The 24,418-nt window shown below is 41.2% G+C and overlaps 1 long non-coding RNA gene across 1 annotated transcript; it reads left to right on the plus strand.

The window, feature by feature from the left end:
• The first annotated feature begins 292 nt into the window (after positions 1-292).
• LOC144331382 (uncharacterized) lies at positions 293-22,447 on the plus strand. The gene is made up of 3 exons (XR_013398479.1): positions 293-727; positions 6,800-6,982; positions 22,211-22,447. It is a non-coding gene; the product is annotated as an uncharacterized LOC144331382 (long non-coding RNA).
• The last annotated feature ends 1,971 nt before the right edge of the window (positions 22,448-24,418 follow it).

Genomic DNA, 24,418 nt, shown 5'->3' on the forward strand with positions numbered 1-24,418 from the left:
CCACATGCACCTGTGGATTGGCCTGTGCAGAAAGAACACCAGCCATTTTCTGTTTTTCTGGCATGCTCCCATCATGCACTGTCTGGTTCCTCAAATTGCTATTTATGCACTTATTTCTATTTTAATCCTGCCCACCTCCATTGCAGGGTAGGCTCAGCGAACAGCTGTGCCTCTATTGCATGGTTTATTCTCGGAGTCTCTGTGCAGTGCCTCAACCCTGATGGAAACTTAAGAATCCTGCATTCACTGAATAGTGAACCCTGTGATTGTGACATCAGCTCCGGGTCCGAGTCTACATTCCGGGGCAGTCTGGCTCTGATAGCTCAGGGGATTGTGACACTCCCATTGGACAGTTGTGGTGGCCTCTCCCACATGGCCCAGGTCCACTACTCTGTCAAAGGTTGCACCGCCCAGACAAAAACAGGACACAGCAGTGTGTCAATGAGCTGTGCTTTCTGCTGCCTTCCACGTCATAAAAGGTGCCTGAGGTTGTTGAAACACAGTCCATGTCTCCTGGGAATGACAGGAATTTGAGGGATGCTGACTTTCAAGGAATACTGCATGACAGGCATCAAGATAAACCTGATGAAGAAAACACAGGCCAGAATCTGGGAATCAGGAGCAAAGTGACTCGGCTTTGGGGACAGGCACGTAATGAGGTCATGAGGTAGGAGACTCCCTGCAGGACCGGCGGCCCCTGCTCCCTGGGCTGCTCTGGTTCTTTCAGGTGAGAGAAAAGGATATAGGCAGGAAATGGCCCTTCCTAGAAGGACCACACTCTATTCCTGGGGTGCGTGGCATCATCCAGCGTTGGGTCTGAGATTCTAGTTAAGGCTTTACCTCAAAGACAGCCACATATTGCTTTCTCAGTTGGGGCCTCCCACGAGGCTGAGAACTACAATAATTTTTGCAAATATGTCAGTCACTGGGATGGTATTTTAACAGGCTGTTAGTGGAGGATAGGTAAACCAATGTCTAAATGAAAAGGGAAACTCTTGCTGCTATTTTTAAAGAGATGTTTCCTCAACAGACTGCCTGGCTTGCCCAAGAGGGCTAGCGTGGATCCACGCTCCTCAACCTGCTCCTCCTCAGTGAAAGTGTTGAGAGAAGCGTATTTTTTTTATGATTGGCCATATGGCTCTAATAAGTTCAGAATCAAGGATATATTTTTTGACTCATCTATAAGAAGCATGAGAAATTTAAATAATACTTAGGTGTTTTAGGTTAAGACTCTCTGTCCATTTTGCATAAAAAAGGTTCACCTGAATATTTTATTATAGGTAAAATCTTTTTTTTCAGTAGCAAAATATTTAAGGGGGTGGGATAATATTATCATGGATTTCTTTTCTTTAATCTGAAAATCTAGTTTCACCCTTGCTACCGTGATACTTCAGTCCGTGCTGGATAGTTAGAAATGGCCAGTGCAGGAACATCTCGGGAGGCTTTTGGCTTGAGATCTCTCCAGTGAGTCAGTTTTCATGCTGATCATTTTCAACTTTCTCTTTCTCATCTAATTAGTTTTACTCAAACATTAATATCAATCCTAGCCACTAGGCAAACACAATTTGGTACAGTGTAGACTTCGATGATTGAAAATATATTAATTTTTCAAATGTTGAGCTCTCCTTGGTTATTAGGATTCAATTCATTAAGCTGGCGGCCACCTCGATAGGCTTTCTGAATGGACTAGCCCCAAGATACATGTGCGTCCTGAGGTAGGAGATAGGGAGACATTGGGGTAGTTACAGAAAAGGGGTCAGCTACCTTCAACAGATGCATCCAGACTTTGACCTTCTTTTTTTTTTTTTTTTTTTTTTTTGAGACGGAGTCTCGCTCTGTCGCCCAGGCTGGAGTGCGGTGGCCAGATCTCAGCTCACTGCGAGCTCCGCCTCCCGGGTTTACGCCATTCTCCTGCCTCAGCCTCCAGAGTAGCTGAGACTACAGGCGCCGCCACCACGCCCGGCTAATTTTTTGTATTTTTAGTAGAGACGGGGTTTCACCGTGTTAGCCAGGATGGTCTCGATCTCCTGACCTCGTGATCCGCCCGCCTCGGCCTCCCAAAGTGCTGGGATTACAGGCGTGAGCCACCGCGCCCGGCCCAGATGCATCCAGACTTTCAACAGCAAGTTAACTCGCTCTGGGACATACCAAGAGCCTTTGAGGGGCTGCAAAAATAAAATCAGATACAGGAGCGCGGCGTGGGACAGGTGGGAATGGCTATGGCAGTCCCTTTACGGCTACAGTGCAGGGACGCAAACGCAGGAAGAGCCCCTGTGGCCCTCACTGGGAAGGACAGGCTCACTCACTACACCTGAGCACCGCAGACCAACAGCATCGCAGAAAGGAGGCTCTGCTGCCCTACTTGTGATACACGTCTTAAAGACACCCCAAGAGAAGTGAATAAAGCTGTATCACGAGACACATCTGAGGAGAGAATAAAAAGGGAATATGCATTTTCCTTTTGTACACGGAATTTCCTTTTAATTAAAATCCTTGGTGATTTTAAAATATCAGATTCCTAGGAGGGCCGCCATGCGTGACTTGGCTCACGCTGCTGCCGTGGGCTCCTGGACACTGGAAGAACACCTTCAGGTGAAACGTCTGAGAGCACCGAAGGTTCCAATCCCAATAGTTTTTGTTTTGTGCAGCGCACGGCTCTGCCTTTAGTCCCTGTTCACATCTTAAAATGGATAATGACTGGCTTTCCCCTTCATTCATTTTACGGCAAAGATGTAATAAATTATTGAAATCGGGGGGACTGTGCCACTTAATTTGCACTCCTGGGGGCAGATGCCAGGCGCTGTAAATATACAAGCATTTTCTTACTGTATTCACATAAAGCTTTTGTCATTCTCTGTGAGTACACATCGGAGTAGACATTGCTGCTAATTCCGTACTGAAGTGGATAATGCCACCAATGACCAAGTAACCTCGGCAAAGCAGAGACAGGTGGAGAGGGAAGAGTCGTCCCTTCTTGGAAGGAATTTGCAAGGAAGACAGGTCCAAGAGGAAGATGAGGAAACAGCCTGCATTCCTGAGGGGTTTCGCTTTTTTTGTTTGTTTGAAATCATTGCTCGTTCTACAGGTTTCCCTGTTGGAATTGCCCTTCGGGTCTCTCAGGTCTGGATGGTTTTCTGAGGCTGATGAGCCTGCTAGGTGGTGGCAGCCTCACGCCCCTGGTGCAGGCAGCCGAGGAACTGGAATCTGACTCTGGGGCAGAGAGATGGGTTAGTGGGTGAACCCAGCATCTCTGCTCTCTGTTGGCCCTTGAAGCTTTTCTTCATCTCCTCATGGGGACCTCAACGAGGAAGGTGCACAAGGCAAGGATGGTGGTGGGGGACCCGAGTGTCATCCCCACTTCTGGATCCAGTGTTCAAACACCCACTTTGGTGACATCTCGGCATCTGTACAGTGCACGGTTGTGTGGTTAGAGCGGGAGTTGGAAGGAGAGGGGAGGGAACAGTTGTAGTTTCCAGTCCCATCTGCTTCTTGTCTCAGTGCCCAGAACCTGACCCTGGAACAGGACTGAGCAGGTGCCTGTGTGCGCAGAAGCCCTTGTGTGAGAGTCCTATGGTACCATGTTTGCCGCATGAATGTCTGAGACGCCTCACAGTGGCTTGGTTCAGCCTCTCCCTCCTCCTTCTGCTGGGGCACATCATCCCTCCTCACTGGAAGAAATTACGAGGATTGTGTAAACAGTTACAAGTAATCTACAAACAATGAACATGCTGGTTTGGCCCATTTATTTGTAAGAAAAAATGTGGGGTTTTATGGCAATGAGTTACAGCTCTGAACTCCTGGCACAATCACAAATACCCTCAGTGCAAAACACCAAGCGTATGCCTCCCTTCTGTCCTAAAAAGGTAGTGTGTGCGACTCACTGACGGGGCTCCCATTTCATTTTTGAAAGATCTACTCACTGATAATACCAGTGAGATTTTTTTCACCAAGATATATGACATACAAATAAACTATTGTTTCAAAAGCATCTAGCAGCTAATCGCTGATCATCCAAGTGTCAAAAAGCTAACTACTTCATTCCTGATTATTACCATACACTGCACAGAAACATCTCTCTATCCATTATCAATTTTATCCTCGACTCCTAATGAAACACAAATCTCTTTGATCAGCTTATCATTATTGCGTAGGTACGATGGTGGTTGCTTCAGGGGAAATAATTTAATTCAAGTGCTTTGCAGTTTGCTGGGTGCCCTGGGGCATGGTATTCTTTGGGCCTCCTAAGGTTCTGATGCTGATGAAGTGATATAAGGTATAGAATAGTTTTTAAACGTGAATTGCTACAGGGACCACAATGCAGGGAGCTGAAGGGCTATTGCACTGGACACTTGAGCATTGGCTGCATTGAATGACAAATATTGCACAATATTTCTCTTCATCAAAATAGAAAATTGCAATGGAAAACCTTTAATGATGTCAACACTGGGGACTAGAAATACATATATGCCTCCCTATGAAAGCAGGGGTGGCAACTGAATAGAATTGTTTTGTTTTTTAGAGAACTGTGGTTTTCTTTTTGTTTTTTCTTCTTTTTTAGTATTTTATTTAAACATCCAAGTAATAGTATTCTACTGTATTGCCTTGAAGAAGCAAATTGAGAAAAGTCAGAACGTTTACGTATTTTTATTTAAAAATGAAGGTTTTAGTCCGCACCTAACGCAAAAAAAAAATTAAAAATTGCATGTCAGCAATAAAATATCAGGTTCCTAGGAGGGCGGCCTATGTCGGCTCCACAGATTCTCACCTTTGCTGATTAGCTGCATGGAACCTCATTAATAGGTAGATTATGTATTTGCTCAACAAGTATTAACGGAGGTACTTGAATGAACTGACAGGGCCCAGTCTTACGCACTGGTCCTCAAAGGCTTGTTCATGTCTTGTTTTGGACATCAAAAGAGAAGGCCGTCCCAGGAAATCGGAGATGCCAAGCCTTTACATGTCCACCTCAGAGTCTAGACGTCAACTGCCTGCTAGAAATAGCGGCGTGAGGAATGTGAAGGGGAGAAGTTGTTTGAAGGAGCTCAGACTCCATGCCGTGTACTTTAAAGATGAGCTTTAGAAATTGCACATCAATAGTTACTGCAGAAGGAGCGGTAGGAACTGAGAACATCTCACACGGCTTAGTGCGACTGATAAACAGCGGTTGAAGCTTGTGTCCTGCACAGCAAACCTTCTTTGCTGATCTCTGATGGTCCAAAGCAGAGCACCACTGCTCAGCAGCCTCTGATGACAGTGAGGAAGGCAGAATGGCACTGTGACATCTGCGTCCAGCAGGCCAGGCTCCAGAGATTCATGACCTCAAGTGCAGATGCAAGTCCAGATGCTTGTAGGAAGCCTGCTCCCTGCTTCTGGGAAATCCCAAACTTAATTTTGCAGGCCTCCGAGATTTAGATAAGCGTTTGTTTATTTCAAGTAGTATCCTCAAGTCTGTACTCTCATCGGCACTACAAATATTTGACCAGACAATGATATGCCGTGTTTAAGTTGTATGTAAACACTGTGGAACCCATATTTATTTTAGTTTATTTCTTCCATTTGTTAATATAGTGATGCAATAGGAAGATTCCTTCTTAAAAGGAAAAAAATATCTTTGAGTTAATTTTTATAACTTTAAATTAAGTCTGCTTTAATAGAAATAATACCCTATTTAAAACCGTAAGTTATTCTTTATAAAAATATTCTTCTCTTCATTTTAAAGCAATTGATAATTACGCACAAGGAGATCTCATGTTAAACTTTTATTCCAAGAAATGAGCCGAAGGGTTATTTAATTTATTTTAGTTATTGGCTGTTACATACTGTGTGCCTCTGTTTCTAAATCATGATTGCTGCCTACAGATAGAAATATTTATTATAAACTCAGCAATAAGCTGCACAATTTGACCCATTTTGATTTTATGTATCTATTGGAAATGAATGGGATATACTGCCTAATTGGGAGGACAGCTTGCTGATTAAATGCTAGTAATAGGGACTAGGCAGGTACCAGGAATAATAATCTATGACAAATATAGAAGAAACAAGAATTTTAAAATCACTGAAGTAAGTTAGTCTTAGTCATATTTAAAAGGATACCACTGACATCAATTTCTAGTTTGTTGATCATGTCAAAGCAGTTTCCTCTGTCATTGTTGATCCTTTTAGAAAAATAAAGGGAAAAACTGATGTCAGGATATATTTTCAAGGGTAAATTATTTCCTTAATATTTTTGTCTCTTGGCCAGGCACAGTGGCTCACACGTATAATCCCAGCATTTTGGGAGGCAGAGGCAGGCAGATCACTTGAGGTCAGGAGTTCAAGAGCAGCCTGGTCAACATGGTGAAACCCTGTCTCTACTAAAAATATAAAAATTAGCTGGGCGTGGTGGCAGGTGCCTGTAATCCCAGCTACTCGGGAGGCTGAGGCAGGAGAATAGCATGAAGCTGGGAGGTAGAGGTTGCAGTGAGTGGAGACAATGCCATCGCACTGCAGCCTGGGCAACAAGAGCGAAACTCTGTCTCAAAAAATATATGTGTGTGTGTATGTTTGTGTATATTATATATATATGTATGTATATATGTGTGTGTATATATACACACACACATACCTATATGTCTTTCACTTTTTAACCCACATTAATTTAAGCATCCACATTTTAATGACAGACTGAAAATTGAATGCTTTTAGTTTTTTTCACTTCCTCTAACCCCTACATAAAGAAAAATATCTGCTTTTTGTAATACCTTCATATGTTCATGGTAAAATAATTACTTAGTTCCAATCATCTCTGTACACAAAGATATACACAATATGTTGACAAGGTAAATTCCTTCTTCATCTAGAGGACTGCACAGTGTATCTGAGAGAGGATTTTCAGGAGGCCAGAAAATTAAGCTGGAGGGATTATTAGTGTGTTGAGAGATTGTTACCTGTTTCGAGTCAGAACATTGCCACTTCTTTTTCCCCACCTTGGAGACTTCAGGTAAGTTGCTAAATTTCAGGTAAATTGCTAAAATTGTGCTCCATAAGACTTTTCCTACCAGGAAACTGGTAGATTTAATTAAACAGGGATCCATAGGGAGATTCTATTCTCGCTGGTTTGTGTTTTGAATCTGATGTCCAGTATTAGAAAACATATTTCTACACTTTTAGGAAGCTGATCTAAACATGTTTGGGGAATCGTATTTATCCGTTGTTTAAAAGGGTTTCCAGTCAGCTAAGTGTTAAAATCAGGACAGTGAGAAGCGACAGTGCTGAGGAGTACCCCAGGGGTTGAATTTTGGATCCTGGCTGGCACTGTGTGTTGGAAATCAGGAATGAAATGTCACTTGGACATTTTATATACTTCATCATATAGAGTTTCATATTATGCAACCTAGTGCATAGAGATGGAGGTAGTCAAAGCAACATATTTTTGTAAGTATTTCCATTTCTGTGTTGAAACAGAGCGTTATGAGTTTTGGTAGTGGTGGTATTAGGCTGAGAGTGTGCCAGCAGAAGGTATGCTAGTCAAGTCTCTTTGGTTGCATATAACTCAAACCAGATCACGTCAGGGTTAGGAAAGGCATGGGTTAAGAGAGGCACTGACTATGGGTACAATCGGATGCCAACAGGAATGATGGGTTGATGACTCAGATTTTGACTTCTAGGTTGGATTTTCTGTAAAACTGCATTGGTTCATAGCCACCAACATCTCTGGGCTCCTAAAAGGACTTTTTTTTTTTTTTTTTGATGGAATCTCACTCTGTCACCCAGGCTGGATCTCTGTTCACTACAGCCTCCACATCCTGGGTTCAATCAATTCTCCTGCCTCTCAGACTCCTGAGTAGCTGGGACTACAAGCATGCACCATGACACCTGGCTAATTAAAAAAAATTTTTTTTAAAAAATTTTTAGTAAAGAAGGGGTTTTGCCATGTTGGCCATGCTGGCCTCGAACTCCTGACCTCAAGCGATCCACCCGCCTTGGCCTCCCAAAGTGCTGGGATTATAGGCGTGAGCTACCCACGCCTGGCCAGGACTTCTGAGTTTCAATTTGGAAATTTCAGAAAATCACAGGGCAACTTCTCATTGGGACATGGCACTGGGGCCCCTGCAGTGGACAGCTACCTTGGGGAGAGGGGTTGTTACTGCTCTGTTGTGTGAAGTGCTTACCTTTCCTCCAATTACTACAGCCAGACAGGGGCATGGCAGAGGGTGAGGTGGAGGGTTGACTAGTCCAGTCCAGGGTGCCGGATACCCTTATGAGAAGGGGAGCCGCTCCCTCTATTTCTCTCTGCAGCATATCAGACTGTCACTCATCTCCCACCACCCTTGCCCAGGATTCACCATGCTGCTTTCTTGCTCCTGGCCTTGCTTGAGTGTTCTCTGGCCTCAATATGCTCAGTGCGCAGGGTTAACCCCCATCTTCCAGGTCTTGGCCATGCAGTCACAAGAGGCATGGAGAACCTACCATGAGCAAGACACTTTTTCTACCCATTTCTGTGCAATACCTCATTTTGGTTTTACAATATTCCTTCTGGGTAGGATGCACAGTTTATTTACATTTTATAGATAAAATTACTGAGGTGCCAAAAGGTTGAGGGGTTTTCCCAAAGCTACCACCTCGTGCATTTTGGAGACAGGCCTGAAACATCGTTGGGGGGGTTCAGAGCCCCCCTCCTTCTCTTCAGCATCACTATGCACCACGGTTGGGCCAGCCCTGGTCTTTAGTCTCCCAGAAGGTCTCTATTTGCATTAAATGCTAAAAGCAGTCATAGAAGATCCTCCTTCTGCTGGTTTCTTTTCTGCTTGGACTCTGGCATAGTAAAAAATTCACACACAACTCATTTCGAAAAACCAAATGAAACAAAATGAAAGTCCTCTTAGTCATAGCATCAACACTTAAAGTTAGAGAAGCTAGAAATTCACCCTGACTTTATACAGGAGGTAATAGCCACTGAGAAAACTGGGTAACTCCCCCTCCACCCACACAGATGGTTTCTGGTGGAGCCAGGACAGCGCTCCTGCCTCAGGACCTCAGGATGAGGATGAAGTCCTGGGCTCTGTTGGAACACAGCATAGAATAATTCCCACAGCTGGGTGGGCCTGGGGGGCAGGAGGGAGATGTGTGCTGAGGGCCACCCGCCAGATTTAGAGACACAGCCCGGATGGATTGAGAAGTGTTGTTCTAAGGATCCGGCGTAGATAAATGGACCCTCCTTGGAAAGATGAGTGGCCCCGGGGTTGTCCCCAAATCTCAGGACCAGCCCAAGCCTGTGACTCCTTGCACAAGGGCACCTGCTGTCACTGCCCGAGGAGCTCAGGACTTTCTCCTCCAAACACCTCCTCCTGGAACACAGGGCCCCTCTTCTTCTTCGTATTGGGACCCGCCTGGCTGTACACTAGGAATGTCCCCTGGACAGCAATTTGAAGGCCCTATGCTCGCTCACTGCACTAAGGATTCTTGGGCGATGGGCGACGTGATCAACACACGGCCCCGGCCCGCTGTGCGGAACTGCACTGAGTAAGCTTCTCCCTGGGCAGAGCCCCTGCCTGTCCTTGCTGCCCCCGTCCTGTTCTCATCCCTCTATCCTCCAACCCTCCCCAAGGCCCCTTCTCCCCCTACTTCAAGGCTGGGGCCCTTTTCTGAGCACTTTGCTCATTGCAAAACAAAACAAAATAAAACAAAACAAAGCCCATCTTGGTTTGGGCCTCAAATGTTCTCCTAATTGCTCTCTGATTTTCCATTTGAACTCAGCCTATTTTCATTTTACTCAGGCTATTTCTGCAATAAATTGTCACTGTGTTTTTGGAAAGTGATAGATTTTGAACCCTTTGGCCTGTATTCTTTAATGCATCCTCTTTTAGATTGTGGAGTTTCATCTGAGCTTCCCAACCTTAACTCCTCACTCCCCGCCTCTTCCATAGGGAAGTTAGAAGGATTCGGAGAAGTGGGTTCCTATCAGACAGTCTGGCGTCTCCACTGTGGACACGCCACTTAACATCACCTGACCTCTGGATGGATCAAGTCAGTCAACTTCGCCGGCTCTAAAACCCCTTTAATTCAAAAACTTGGAGCCTGTATTTTCTTTTCCTTAGATGCCTGTGATTTATTTTTAAAATAAGGATTCTAATTTTCCATCCAAGACCCTTGCATCCTTCAGCACACTCGGTCTGGGGTTCACTTTCCAGACCGGGTCTCCAGGTGATGTCTGCTTCTCCAGTCATGTTAGTCTGAAACGGCGACTGATTCCTGTGCACACTTCAGCTCCCCAGGCCAGAATGCTGTCACTCTGGGGAGGAATTATGGTTTCACTTTTTGCTTCATTCCTGCTGTAGAGAACAGGCATCCAGCAAAGCCCAGAGTAAACCGACACTGTTTCACGCGTAGAAAATGGAAGTCGTTATTCATGATTACTTTTGTCCTGTGTTTTTTATGTCCCCCTGTTTTATTAATGCCTCCCAATTTTCCCTTTTAAATACTCTGGGTGATGGTTCAAGGCAAGATGACTGCTGGGTTATTCGTCACACCTGAAGCAAGAAAAAGTTACATGTAGGCAAAGGAGCTGGATGCAGGATCTCATCTAAAGGACAGTATCACTTAGCTATGCATGGGCAAGAAAGAACGGAATGTTTCTGAATAAAGGAAACATTAGTCCTAGATTTCAACCAAGAGAAGGAATGCTGAGAGCTCTTGACAGCGAGAGCTTCGTCAGGGGTGACATGCCTTTGATTTAGAATGGCTAGCACACACCCACATGCACACATGACCTTCTGCCTTAGTTTCAGGATGTGGAAACTTCTTAACAGGAATTGTGGCTACAGCTGCATTTATACATATTTACGGGGCACTTACCACATATAGCAAAATATCCTGAAGAGTAAATTACAATCCTTTCCCATTTTGAAGGCACTTATGAAATTCTGTCTGTATTTACACTTTCATTAGGGTTAGTGAACAGCAATGTGTTGCTGATAATTCTAATGTTGCTCCTGGAAATGTTGTGTTATTTTAAGAGATTCATATCCTCCATGTGGGGTTGGAAACATCTGTTCAGAGAAGAACATATCAGTTAAGATTATTTTGCTCCTCCCAGTTTGAGTCCAGATGGTTACATCTATGCAGTGTGTACTACAAGTTTCAATTATCTACTGTAATTTAATTTATTTTATTTTGTATGGCTAATGAAACTAATATTGAAAATAACTCCTAATATATTTCTAACGTGCTAAAGCGAAAAGTCCTTAAGTGTGTGTTTATGTGTGTGTGTGTGTCTGTTATAAGATTACTGGATGCTAAGAATGCCGTTTTCAGGCCAGGCGTGGTGGCTCACTCCTGTAATCCCAGCACTTTGGGAGGCCTAGGTAAGAGGATCACTTCAGGTCAGGAGTTCAACACCAGCCCACCCAACATGGTGACACCTCATGTCTACTAAAAATACAAAAATTAGTGGGGTGTGGTGGTGCCCTCCTGTGATCCCAGGTACTCAGGATGCTGAGATAGGAGAATCGCTTGAACCTGGGAGGAGGAAGTCACCAGCCTGGATGATAGAGACACTGTCTCTAAAATAAATAAATAAAAAATTTTAATTTATTTAAATTAAAATCTAATGCTATAAGATTACTGTTAAAACATGTGTATAAAGCATATTACTAAATAAAAGATTAAACATGCCCTCCGAGTGGACTTTCTAAATCAAAACAAATTAACTTCATCAGAAATAATAGCTTCAAGAAAGAAAATTATTTAAAATAGTGATGAATTGTTATTTAATTCAACAAAATAATACGTAGTCCATCATAGAAACATATAATAAAGACAATTTTCTCATTGATCACTATTTTGAGAAAAGTGACAAAGCTCTTCAAATGAATAAAAAGTATGTGAATTTTCAGGTAATTTTGCTGGAGAAAGGATGTTTCAGGATGCTTTAGAACATTGATCTCCAAATGTTTGTCCCTGTTCTATCCGTTGTTTTGCAAAATGCAAACTCTCAGTCGTTTTTAACGGACATACAAATTTTTTCTTCATATGCTGAAATAGTTGCAAATGATGCAAATTTCAGGATACTATGGACAGATAATAATGAAACTATGAACTTGTTCTACGAAATGTAGTCAGTGGAATGTCAATAATGAAGTGATTTGATGCTGACCACCACCTATTAAAAGAAATGCACAAACAAGCTCTTCAATTACAGGAAATTGGACATCATTCCCTTTTCTCTTTGAACTTGCATTCCAATTTTATTTCTGCATAGGTTTTATCTTAAAGTAATCTTTACTCAAAATGTTCTTATTGATTGTTTCATAATTCCTTCTGTGAAGGAAATACAAAAATTGAAAATAAAATATTTTAATTTTGCCCATGCAGCTCTAAGTGTTACATTTTTCTATATTGAATTATCATTATAATTACTATTTGTACAAGGCTGATCCCAATAACACACATATACAATTTTATATTTAGCAAATAAAAATATGCAGTTTGTTTTGAAATTCCTATCCTAAGATAGAGGAAATTTTTTTACTAGTTTACGTAATTATTATATAATTAACAGAATGCGGTAAGTATATCATCAGACCTATTATTGGTAACTTTTCAAAATTTAGGCTTTGATAAAGTTTGAAGTTTTATAGGATATTGCTGACGTATTCGAAACTTTGTATGAATTAGATAAAAATATCAATTATCTGCTATTTTAAAAATGTAGTCTACCAGCTGACAAGTTGATTAGGTTCTCTTTGAAACCAGATAATCAGAATTACAGAGAGGCTGTGTTATCCACATCAGAGTCTCGAGAATGTCTGTATTATGGGTTGATCACTTATGGTTTGCTCATTTGCCTTCATGGAGCTTTATCTCGAGTTCCTCTGTGATATTATAAAGCTTGCAGAGACGGCCACATCTTCCTTCTTTTTCCAACCTCTATCTTTCTCCTCATCGGCCTCTTCTTTTTCTTGTTATGTTTTAGCTCCACTTGATATTTTTCTAAAATGCTTCCGCTATTGAGCATTTAATAAAGTGTCACATGTCTCAAGCATATGGTGGGTTAAGCAGCTCATAAAAGAGAATTACACTTGAAAAAAAATCTTTATAGAAAAACATGCATTAGCGTTCTTGTTGATAAGTTCCAGGAGTGATGCTACAATATATCATAATCACTTTTAAAATATTATATTCAGTTTATTATTTAATGTGAAAATCAATTTGTTGGCTTAGACCAAAGCAGAGATTCTTGTTATATTCACAGCATGGAACTATTTTAATGACTGTTAGAAGCCCTCCCGTGGGAAGCAACCATTTAGCTAAATTCTATGGCATCATCCACAAAAACCATTCTATCCAGATATAATTTTTCTATCAACCAGAGACTTCAATCAGACTTCACATCAAAGTGACCCAGCTAGTCTTCAAATGCCTTGTGTTAGTATCGTGGTGTGTTCCCACATCTGCACTACTACAGGTCTGGCCAGGGGTGGCAAGCCCATCCTCCCAAAGTGAGGATGATTTGAAAGATTGGGTTTGGCTGTGAGGGGATTGAAAAAGGCTTTTCATCTCTCCTTTTTCTTTTTTTTTTCATTGAGTCTACCATCCATATCCCTCCAACCATAACCACTTGGGAAGTATGTTTTTCTCTTATTTTGCCAGATCTTTATTCTTGAATTGCATATTAACTGAAATAAATATGTCTTAGGTCCTCATTTTTGTTGCTTTTCTTATTTAAAGAGATCTGTACTTTAATAATTTTGCCTTTATTTTTAAAAATAGAGTTTAACACAATATAATCTATTTGGGGGAACTCTAATGCATTTTTAAATAGCCATAAAACAGTAAAGTAAAACGATAGAGTGAAGTAACTCCATTTTCTCCACGTATTTTTTGAAAGTGAACCAGTACCTAGTCATAAATGTTACTTTGCACTGTGAATTGATTCCATTTTGTAGGGCCAGAAACATGCATTTTTTCGAAGCCCCTTTAAGTTGACAAACTAATAAAAGCATAGGCCAGGCACGTGGCTCATGCCTGTAATCCCAGCACTTTGGGAGCCCAAGGCAGGCAGATCCCCTGAGGTCAGGAGTTCGAGACCAGCCTGACCAACATGGTGAAATCCGATCTCTACTGAAAATATAAAAAATTGGCCAGGCATTGTCATGCATGCCTTTAGTTCAAGCTACTTGGGAGGCTGAGGCAAGAGAATCTTTTGAACCTGGGAGGCAGAGGTTGCAGTGAGCCGAGATCATGCCACTGTACTCCAGCCTGGGCTACAAAGCAAGACTTCATCATAACCAAAAAAAAAAGCATAAAATATAAAGTGAAACTTTATTTAGAAAGAAAAAATAAAACAGACATTGCAATCTTTATAAAAGTATACAGATATGACAATATTATACATTTCAGCAAATTAACATAATTTTGTAAAAATTAGCTGCCTTACCTAACTGAAGTATTTAAAAAAAATGTTAGAATTCTAATTGAGCAGCTTCTCAGGGGCAAAAGCTTATTGTATCTTTATTTAATAAAATGAATAGCAAAATTTAATTTTTCTGAAGAATATTTGACAGACTATTTTAAAATTAATAGTTTCAAAAAAGTGTTTTAGTTTTACAAGTTGTGGTTAATAATGGCATATAAACTTAAGGCTGTTGCTCAGTGTGTGAAAACTTCTGGCAAAAAACTTATACTATAAGAAAAATATCAGTTATCTGTTATAAAATACATAATTTATAAGATTACAAGGACTTTCAAGATTTTAAAAAAGTTTTCATTTACTTATGATTAATTCGATTGATTGATGAGACTCATTAAGCCATTTATCAAAAACATCCCATTTTTGGTGGCCTCATATGTTTCATGTTAACTTAGTGCCAGTAATTTATATAAATTCAGCAAGATTTTGAATCTTTTCACAATGTGCGTCTATGATCCCCCTCCTCTTTCTTCTTCTTCTTATCAAATAATTCTACAGCCTTTACATGGCTTCTGCTTGAAATTTGTTTCTCAGCTGCAATAAATGACTGCCTTTGGTTTGATCTGAAAAAATGGGTTTTACATTTTAGTCTCGTTGTCAAAGTATTTTATTCTCAACACATACCTTTTTATTTTGTTTTATATTCCATTAATATCGTGCCTGTATTTCTCTCATGTTCTATTTAATAAATGCACTTAAAATAGTTGAAACATGACCATCCTATGTGTGTAAATAAGGAGCTCATAATTTCCCATTTCACTGAAACTTTCCAAAACATCCTTCAAATTAGATTAAATGGTACATTCAGGCTTTATATATCTTTCAAATAAACGTATTCCATCTTATTTGTGTTTGTCTTTCTCTTTTAAGTCTTCAAATGTATATTGTATATCTGGGAGTCCTTATAACACTGTGAAACCCAATTTCTAAGGCTTGAATACTGTAGTGAGCAGGCCATTTTGTGATACTTAGTCTGAAGAAAAATTCAACTGTTCACGGGCGTTTTTAAATCTAGGAGATAATCCCGAAATGAAAACACAAACTTGCAAAATTTTGAAGAGTTGGACACCTTCAGATGCTATTAAAGGAGTTACTTTCTAGACAAGATTGAGAAGCTGAGCTAGGCATACCGTAGCCTGCTACACCTGGCATCCTGATGTCAGGCATTTGACATGGATGTGGAGGGGCATACTTCCGAGGCATTCCTCTGTTATTGCTTGGGTGAGCAATTGCTTATTAGATTTGACAAAGAGCCATGCAGTTATATCCTAGTAAAACTCAAACTGAGAGTACCTCTAGTTCATTCTTCCTCGAGCTGGATCCAAAATCGCCTTAAACTTTATAGCTTCACAGTAAAAGTGCCTTTGTTACATCGTTTCCCCAGTTAAAACCTGGAGGCCGACAAAGTCATACGGTTTAGGAACTATGGCCTCAAAACTCATAAACAAGCTGTGACAAGGCCCAAATCATCACTTCTTTTATTCTCAAGGATCTTAGGGTTTCAGATTAATGATATCACTGCCAGAACAAAATGCCAGACTAGGGGGATGCTTAAACAATAGAAATTTACTTTTTTATAGCTCTATAGCCTGGGAAATCCAAAGTCAAGGTGCCTGATAATTAGGGTTCTGGGGAGGGCTCTCTTCCTGGCTCGGAAATGGCTGCTTTCTTGCTGTGTTCTCATGTGGTGGAGAAAGAGAGAGTGAGCTCTCTGGGGTCTCACAGGGACACTAATTCTGCTGGATTCCCACCTTATGCTTTAATTTAACCTTAGTTACTTCCTTATTCCAAGTAGTTACATAGGGGATTAGGGCTTTGATATATGAATTTTTGTGGGGGCAGGGAACGCTGTTTAATCCATACCCCCATGTATATCATAAATGTCGGTAATAGAACACTCTAAAAGCCAAATCAGAGATATTCCAGTTCATAAAAATTTGATTAAAATTTCTTTCCTTGGCCGGGCACAGTGGCTCGTGACTGTAATCCCAGTGTTTTGCAAAGGTTAGGTGGAAGAATTGCTAGAGCCTAGGAGTTTGAGGCCAACGTGGACAACATAGCAGGATCCTGTCTGTACAAAAAGTTTTTTTAAAAAGTAGCTGAGTATGGTGGCACACGTGTAGTTCTAGCTACCTGGGAAGATTACTTGAACCCAGGAGTTTGAGGCTGCAGTAAACTGTAATCCTGCCACTGTATTCCAGCCTGGGCAACAGACCAAAATCCTGTCTCTAAAAAAAAAATAAATAAATAAAAAATAGAATTCTTACCTTAGTTAGAAAAAAAAAAGGACCCTCTTACATACAAAACACACTCAACTCACTCTCTTTCCAAATCTCATTGGTGTTGTTACCGAAGTTCAACTACTTAGGTTCAGCCTCTCTTGATCTGAAGAACTATGAGCTAAAAGAACAACACAACACTAATGTATAATGGTGTGAGGGGCACAAAATAACCACCATGGCACATTTCCATTTACAACACAGGCATATGGCAGCTACTGCTCCATAGCAATTCTGAAATTTCCCAGGACACATACTGGTGCTTCCTTAAGCGATTCTCAAGCTGCGTGAGTAATTCCACATGTCTTCTGACTCTGCCTTCTTGGATCTTGTGAGTAATCTTTTTTTTTTTTTTTTTTCCTCCGTGAAATGTGGCCAGTGCTTCAAGCTAAGTAGTTTCCTCAGCTACTTCTTGCTTATAGAAATTTATGGGTCTTAAGAAGCCATTTCTTTTTGAACTGACTCTTTCCTTTTCAGTCTAAGCTAGTGGTTCATCTGCTGCTACACTTGTCTTGAAAAATTGTGTGGGTCTCCCATGAATCTTATTGTAGTGTATTCCAACGTACCAAAGCCATACCCAGAAAGGTCTTTAAGATAACCCATTTTGACCTTGGGATCCTCTCTAAACAACTGAGGAACCATAGTCTTTATGCTTCTTAAAAGTTTTATTGTTTGAATGAGTGATTTTCTGAGACTTCAACTTAGATTTTTCTGAGGCTTTAAAAAGAATTTGAAAACCACACCTGGCTTCAACTTTTTGCCATGTGTTTCTGATAGAACTCTGGGTTTTCTCTTTGCCTGGGGATCATTTATTATTTTTAGTATTATTTATCATCAGGGGAGGCTGATAATTTTCAAAATTAAGGAGTCCTTGTTTCTTTCTTTGGTATCTGTTCTTCCTTTAGTTGATCTCTGTCTTCTCCCAAGAAGCAGCCCAATAGCATTTTGGAAACTCTACCTGGAAATTTTAGCCAATCACCAGGTGTATCAGGTGTATTTTCTATTTTCACATTACTGCAAGTGCAACTATTGGTAAACTTTCCACCACTATGTAACAAGGATCCAGTTTTCTTCCATTTTCAACAACATTTTCTTCACTTTACATTAAGCCTTCCCCTGTAGTCTTCTCATAGCAACCAGCAGATATTTATTTTCAGTGTTTTCAAGTCTTCCCTGGTTGTCACTTATACCTTCCTCAATATTTTTCCAACTCCTCACTGCTTATGCATCTACTTGTGCTACCAAAATCTGCAATAGTTATCTTTTGCTGTATTAAAAAAATCACCTCAAGATGGAGAGGTTTAAAGTTTTAATGCATTTATTATCCTCTCAGCTTCTAAGAATCAGGAGTTTAAGATCAAGGTAATTGGAGTCTCTCAAGACATTGCAGTTCAGGAGGCCACTGGGGGCTTCAGGACCTGAAGACTCCTCCCATGGTGGCCAGTGTGTGGTGGTTGTTGGCAAGAGGCCCAGTTTCTTCCCACACTGGATTGCCCTTATGGCTTAGCCATGGTCTTCCCCAGACTGTGTTATCCAAGAGAGAACAACGTGGAAGTGACAGCATTGCTGTGGCCTCACTTCAAAAGCCACTTTCACCTCTGTCAGACTCTATTCACTGGAAGCAGGTCACTCAGTCTGGCCCACTTTCAGAGGAAAGGAAAATTAGACTTGGAAAGGACAAGTGTCAAATAATCTGTATGTGTATTTCCAAACCACCGCACCGTAGCTACACGGTCTGTGGAACTGGCAGGTCTCTAGGGAGGACGAGATTCAAAAATGATTTGAGCAGGCACCTGCCACCAGCACTCTGTGATTCTCATGAGTTTACCAAACCCCATGGAACGTCTTTATCCTCATGATCATTTCCCTCCTGATGATAAAATGGCTGCAAAATTCCCAGGAATTGCATTTGTATCTTGTGCTATCCAGAGGAAGAGAAAGAACTTTCTCCTAGAAGTCCCAATGACACTGGAGAAATAGAATCTGGGCAGGAGACAGAATGATGCTAAGTCATTTCTGGTCAGGGAACATATACCATGCCTTGAGTAACAAATACCTGAACTGTTTACTGTCATCTTTAGGGGGTTCTTACAAGGTGAAAACATATTTCGTCTTAATGTAAAAATGCAGACAACCTGACTCTAACGTCCTATTTCATAAGGTTGCACTGTGTCCGTGTGCTAATAGTTGATTGTAAGGATGAAGATTTTTGTCTGTTTGGCCCACTGTGCTGCAGCAGAGCCAAGAACAAAACCTGACACAAGAAAAAGAGGTGTTGAAATATTCAATAAAGGAAAAGGTAACCATAGGATAATAACCTTTGCATGAACACAGAAGCAGCGTCTCTGGTACAAATAAGTTTTTGATTATTGGCGACTATCAGCCTGTTGATCACTATGAGTCAGGGCACATTCAGCATTGGTCCCTCTGGTCCTGCTGTTCTCGTGGACACTATTTACGGTTTTTCCAGCTCCAGGCTTCCTCCCTCCCTCCCCTGAAAAGCCCTCTGTGCACCTTATCTTTCTGGAGCAACTAATACAGACACTTGCTTCTCTGCAATAGGAGGAAGTGACTGCATGTGTTAGGATCCTTTGCCAATTGCCAGGAATTTCTAATTCTGCCCGCTTCATTCATCAGTAAGAAATATGAAAAGTAGCAGCACCTTCTCAGCGTTTTCTGAACATTGATAACAAATTAGCCTGTTGATGAGGTCACGTTGGTCCACTTGTATTTGGTAAATGAGTATTTTTTAAGAAAAATAAGTAAGTAACAGAAATATATTGCCTGAGAGTACCTCTGTGATTCAGAAATATCTGGCGTTTCTGGAGGAAACATGAAATCATGTTTCTTTCCCATTTGTTGAGCTTTCTAAGGAGGAAGGAAATGAGAAAATTTGGAAAGTTCAGAAAATATTAAAATAAAAATCATCCAATTGTTCCAATGCGTGAAGGAAACGGAACTAAACTAAAATTTTCACCTTTTGATTGTCACTCTGAAACACTAATTAGGAGGGAAGTGAAACCAATCCTAGTGTTGGGAGATGACAGGTCAAATTCCACTTATAAAGGAAAAAAACCTAGCATATCAATCCCTGAGCGTCTCCTTCAAAAAAGACAGAAGTTTCTATACTAGTCTATGGATCAAGTTCAAGTCATTTCTTTTCAGTGTTGGAATTCTGATCAACCAATCTGTTCCCAGTTTCTCTGAGGTCTCTCTCCTTGGTTCGTGAACAATGTCCCTTCCTCGTGCCTCTTCCCATCATCTTTCCTCCACTAGTGTCTGTGTCTTAAGCTGTTCTTACAAGGACACCAGTCATACTGGATTGGGGCCCATCCTAATGACCTTATGTTACCTTAATTACCTGTAAAGACCCTACCTCCAAATATAATCACACACTGAGGCATTAAGGATGAGGACCTTTAACACACGGATTTGGGGGAACGTGGTTAATTCAGTCCATAACACCAAAAATTCTTTAAAATCAGAGTTCTTTGAAAGTGAAAGACAATGTCTTGTCTGAGTCCCCTACACCACCTCTCTAAGCAGGTATGGAATTTTGTGTATCCCACATGGACCAGAGGGGACTGGGCACACCGTAAAGACATCCTTTACTCATGAAGAAGGGCAGCAGCCGGAAGAGGCTGTGGGGAACATGACATCCCCGGGGAGCTAGGTCACTTCGGATGAAATATTTCCCATTTTCCCCATCTTCAGAGACATGGAACATTTTTTGTTCCTTTTTTTTTTTTTCCTTTTAGATGTTGAGGTTCTAAAATTTTAAGTGTCCTTAGCTTAGCCAGTAGAAAAAAAAAGTTATTTCTTTTTTTTTTTTTTTCTGAGATGGAGTCTTGTTTTGTCACCCAGGCTGGAGTGCAGTGGCGCAGTCTCGGCTCACCACAACCTCTGCTTAATGGGTTCAAGAGATCCTCATGCCTCTGCCTCTCGAGTAGCTGGGATTACAGGCACCTGCCACCACAGTTGGCTAATTTTTGTGTTTACAGTAGAGACCGGGTTTCACCATATTGGCCAAGCTGGTCTTGAACACCTGACCTCAGGTGGTCTGTCTGCCTCGGCCTCCCAAAGCACTGAGATTACAGGCGTGAGCCACCATGCCTGGCACAAAAGTTCCTTTTTAGATCAAGGAAGATAATGAATGACTTGTCGTTAACATTGTATTTTTTGCATTAAAAGCAAAAACAAAAACAAAAACTGCTACTGCGGATGGAAAACATTCTAATCCCCTTTCCACCCTCACAAAGTATTCAGATGAGGGAAGCAGGCAGGGTATGGGACATCTAAGTTAGAGTAGATTCTGGCTTTGATGAGACTTTTACATATTACAATGTCTCTGAGCTTCTGGAAACTTAGGCTAAGGACCTGATTTTCTAAGACCTCATGTTCTAAATAACAGATAAAACAGCCGAGTCTCCATTTTGCCTGGTCACTTGTTTCTCTTCTGTTTCTTCTTAGGAAATGCAAAATGGTGGTGTTCTAACAAATCGGAAGCATTTTAGAAAGCATATCTACTCTTAATTCATTAACTAGCAAGATGGAAATAAATGCATGCAGCGTCTGTCTTCTAATAAAACTCCATGACAGAGAGGAGGGAGCAGGCCCACAATGCATGGGGAAGTGCCTCCTCCTGAGCGGCCAGAGTGTCTGATGCTGCCTGAATGTCTGGTGGTCACACATGATTGGCTCAGGAAAGTCCCAGAATATTTTAGTGTATTTAAAGTTTTGATTGGCAAGTAAATTTTTAATAACGTTATTTTCTTAAGTGCAGCAAATCATCTTTTGTTTTTTAAAGCATGCCCTTTTAGAAAATAACAGTTCACATAAAACTGAACTCACGGCCGGGCACCGTGGCTCACACCTGTAATCCCAGCACTTTGGGAAACCAAGGCAGGTGGATTACCTGAGGTCGGGAGTTCGAGACCAGCCTGGTGAAAGTGCAAAATTCCGTCTCAAAAACCAAAACCAAAACCAAAACCAAAACCAAACAAACAAAAAAACTGAACTCACATGAGAGATTTGAAAGTAGATATTTCCACTCAGAGGAAGACTATTTCTCTCTCTGATATTTGCATCTTTTTATTTAGGGTGACTTTATAGTATCCAAATAAACTGGCTCAAAATAAGATGAAAGTTTAAATCTAAGCTTCCTTTCTGCAGATCTGTATATTACATCATTTTAGGCTGCTTCTCACTTTTTGTGTTTTAAGAAACAAATTGGGGTGTAGTGTCTTACTAAGCTATTTGGACTTGTTCTTACAAACACTTATGTAAGAGTTCACCAGACAGAGAATTTATAGGGAGCACTGCCAGCCTCCAACATTGCAATGTAGAAAACCAGAGTTACAAGTGAAACTGGTCCTTGCCTTTTGTTTTCATTCTTCTGTTTAATTAGGGGAGGCATAGTTGTGGATAATTTATATTCAGTATCATGCACCCTATTAATTATCTTTTTATTCCCAACAAGGCCTTCAGACAACACTCCCACACTGGGTTTATGAGAGTAACCCCCACCTTCCCAGGAAGTTGGAAGCATTGCCCCAGCCTTTCCAGAAGCTCTGCCATTAGCTTGGATCATGAAAATTGGCTCGGCCAGGAGAATACATTATAAGGCCCCAAACTGCGCCAAATCTTAAGGCCTCAGAGCATAAAGATAAACTGACTTACAATTATTTTCATTAAAATGTCATTTTAGGTATATGAATGAACAAGGTCCTGGTAAATATTTACTATCTGTTCTGCACTATAAAAAGTAAGGAAACAAAGACTCACCTACTTTCAAATTGTATTCAGTATCTGGGAAGATACTTTTAAAAGGTAATCTTTAAAAGATCTTACCTATAGAGGATGTTTCGTGCTCTGAGCCCCCTGAGAATAAAGGCTGGGTTCGTCTTGTTGACAGCTGGAACCCAGCCTGTGAGATACCAACTGGCACACAGTAAGCGTCTGATAGGTAACTGCTGGGTGGAGGTTGTTGACGGAATCCTACTACAAAGACTATTACTTTTTATTTTTTTGACATGAAATCTCGCTCTTTCACCCAGGCTGGAGTGCAGTGGTGTGATCTGGGCTCACTGCCACCTCCACCTCCTGGGTTCAAGCAGTTCTCCTGCCTCAGCCTCCCTAGTATCTGGGATTACAGGTGCCCGCCACCACGCCCGGCTAGTTTTTGCATTTTTAGTAGAGATGGGGTTTCGCCATGTTGGCCAGGCTGGTCTCAAACTCCTGACCTCAGGTGATCCACCTGCCTGAGCCTCCCAAAGTGCTGGGATTACAGGTGTGAGCCACCGTACCCGGCCCAAGAGACTATTACTCTTTACAGTTCTGATCTGTACGTCTTTCTAGCTGAGAGTGGTATGATTGTCGGCAACTTTTGGAGCAAGGATCCGGAGAAGATGTGAAATTCTGTATGAGATATTTGTTGTTTTGCAGATTAACCTAACACAGAATGATATGGAAGTATGTTTTATTTAGAAATCAAATGGTAGGTATCTAGGTAATGGGGAATTCTCAAAGTAACCAAAGATTCCTTTAGCATTCTGCTGATGATTTGTGACCTGAGCCTCTGCTTCCTTTCCCTTTAAGTATGGCAGACTAAACAGACACAAATAGAGTAATTTGTTGGTTCCATGGAAAGAATTAAAGTCACATATTCCAAGCAAAAAAAACTTTATCATTATGCTCACCACTAAGTTCTGTTATTTCCCCTCAAATTATACTCTGAGTGTGTCTTTTTGGTGGAGTGCGCAACTGTCATCCCTAGATCATTGCAACACTTTCCCAGATGAATGGCCTAACATTGACTCTCCATATTCTTTTTCATTCTATGCACTACAGTCAGACTAATCTTCCTTAGAAATTACTTTCATCTGTCTCCTTGCTCAAACATTTCCAAAAGCTCAGTGCACTGCACTGCATCAGCCTCTGTGTCCTCCAGGATTTGATCCTGTTATTCTGAAGAACAAACTCCTCCCACCATCCAAGTGCCCCACAGGCCAGTCTGATTTATTCTTAGACTCTCCTGACCTTGGCCCAAGGGGACCTTACTTGCAATACACTGTCCTATCTTCTCTTCTCATCCAGAGCAATATGGTCAGCTTAGGCAATTTGGTCCAGAAGGTCTCCCTGAATCCTGACACCCCAGCTGTCAGTGTTACTTCTCTTTGAGTCCTTAATCCTTCAAGTTCACGGTCATAAAACCTGGATTCATTTTTACCCTCTAATTGTTTCATGAATGTGGGCCTTGGGACCTATGTAAATGGTGAACTCTTAGAAGGCTAAGACCGTGATATTTTGTCTCTTCGATAACACTGATAAAGATAGCAACAAAAGAAACACTATGACAAAAAAGGAGGTACTTTTAAAACTCTTGGTTTGATACTTAGAAATTACAAATTTAACCAATCTTTGACTAATATTCTCAGTAACCTAAAACAGTCTACATTCAACAACGGGGAAACCAGAAAACCCGAACACAAATGCATCGATTTTACAGCCTTGTTTAGCGTTTTTGTAGGCACAGAAATCATATGACATTACGTAACGGTGTGGATTTCAGGGGAAGAGATCTGTCACCGGCACACCGGGGAACACGTTTTGTCTCATTCCATGATCTATCAAAGAGCTGTTCGAAATCCTAGCGCGAGCACACCGCTGGTGGCCATCCACTGCAAGG

This window comes from Macaca mulatta, chromosome 9, assembly GCF_049350105.2.
Source record: "Macaca mulatta isolate MMU2019108-1 chromosome 9, T2T-MMU8v2.0, whole genome shotgun sequence".
Lineage (NCBI taxonomy): Eukaryota > Metazoa > Chordata > Mammalia > Primates > Cercopithecidae > Macaca > Macaca mulatta.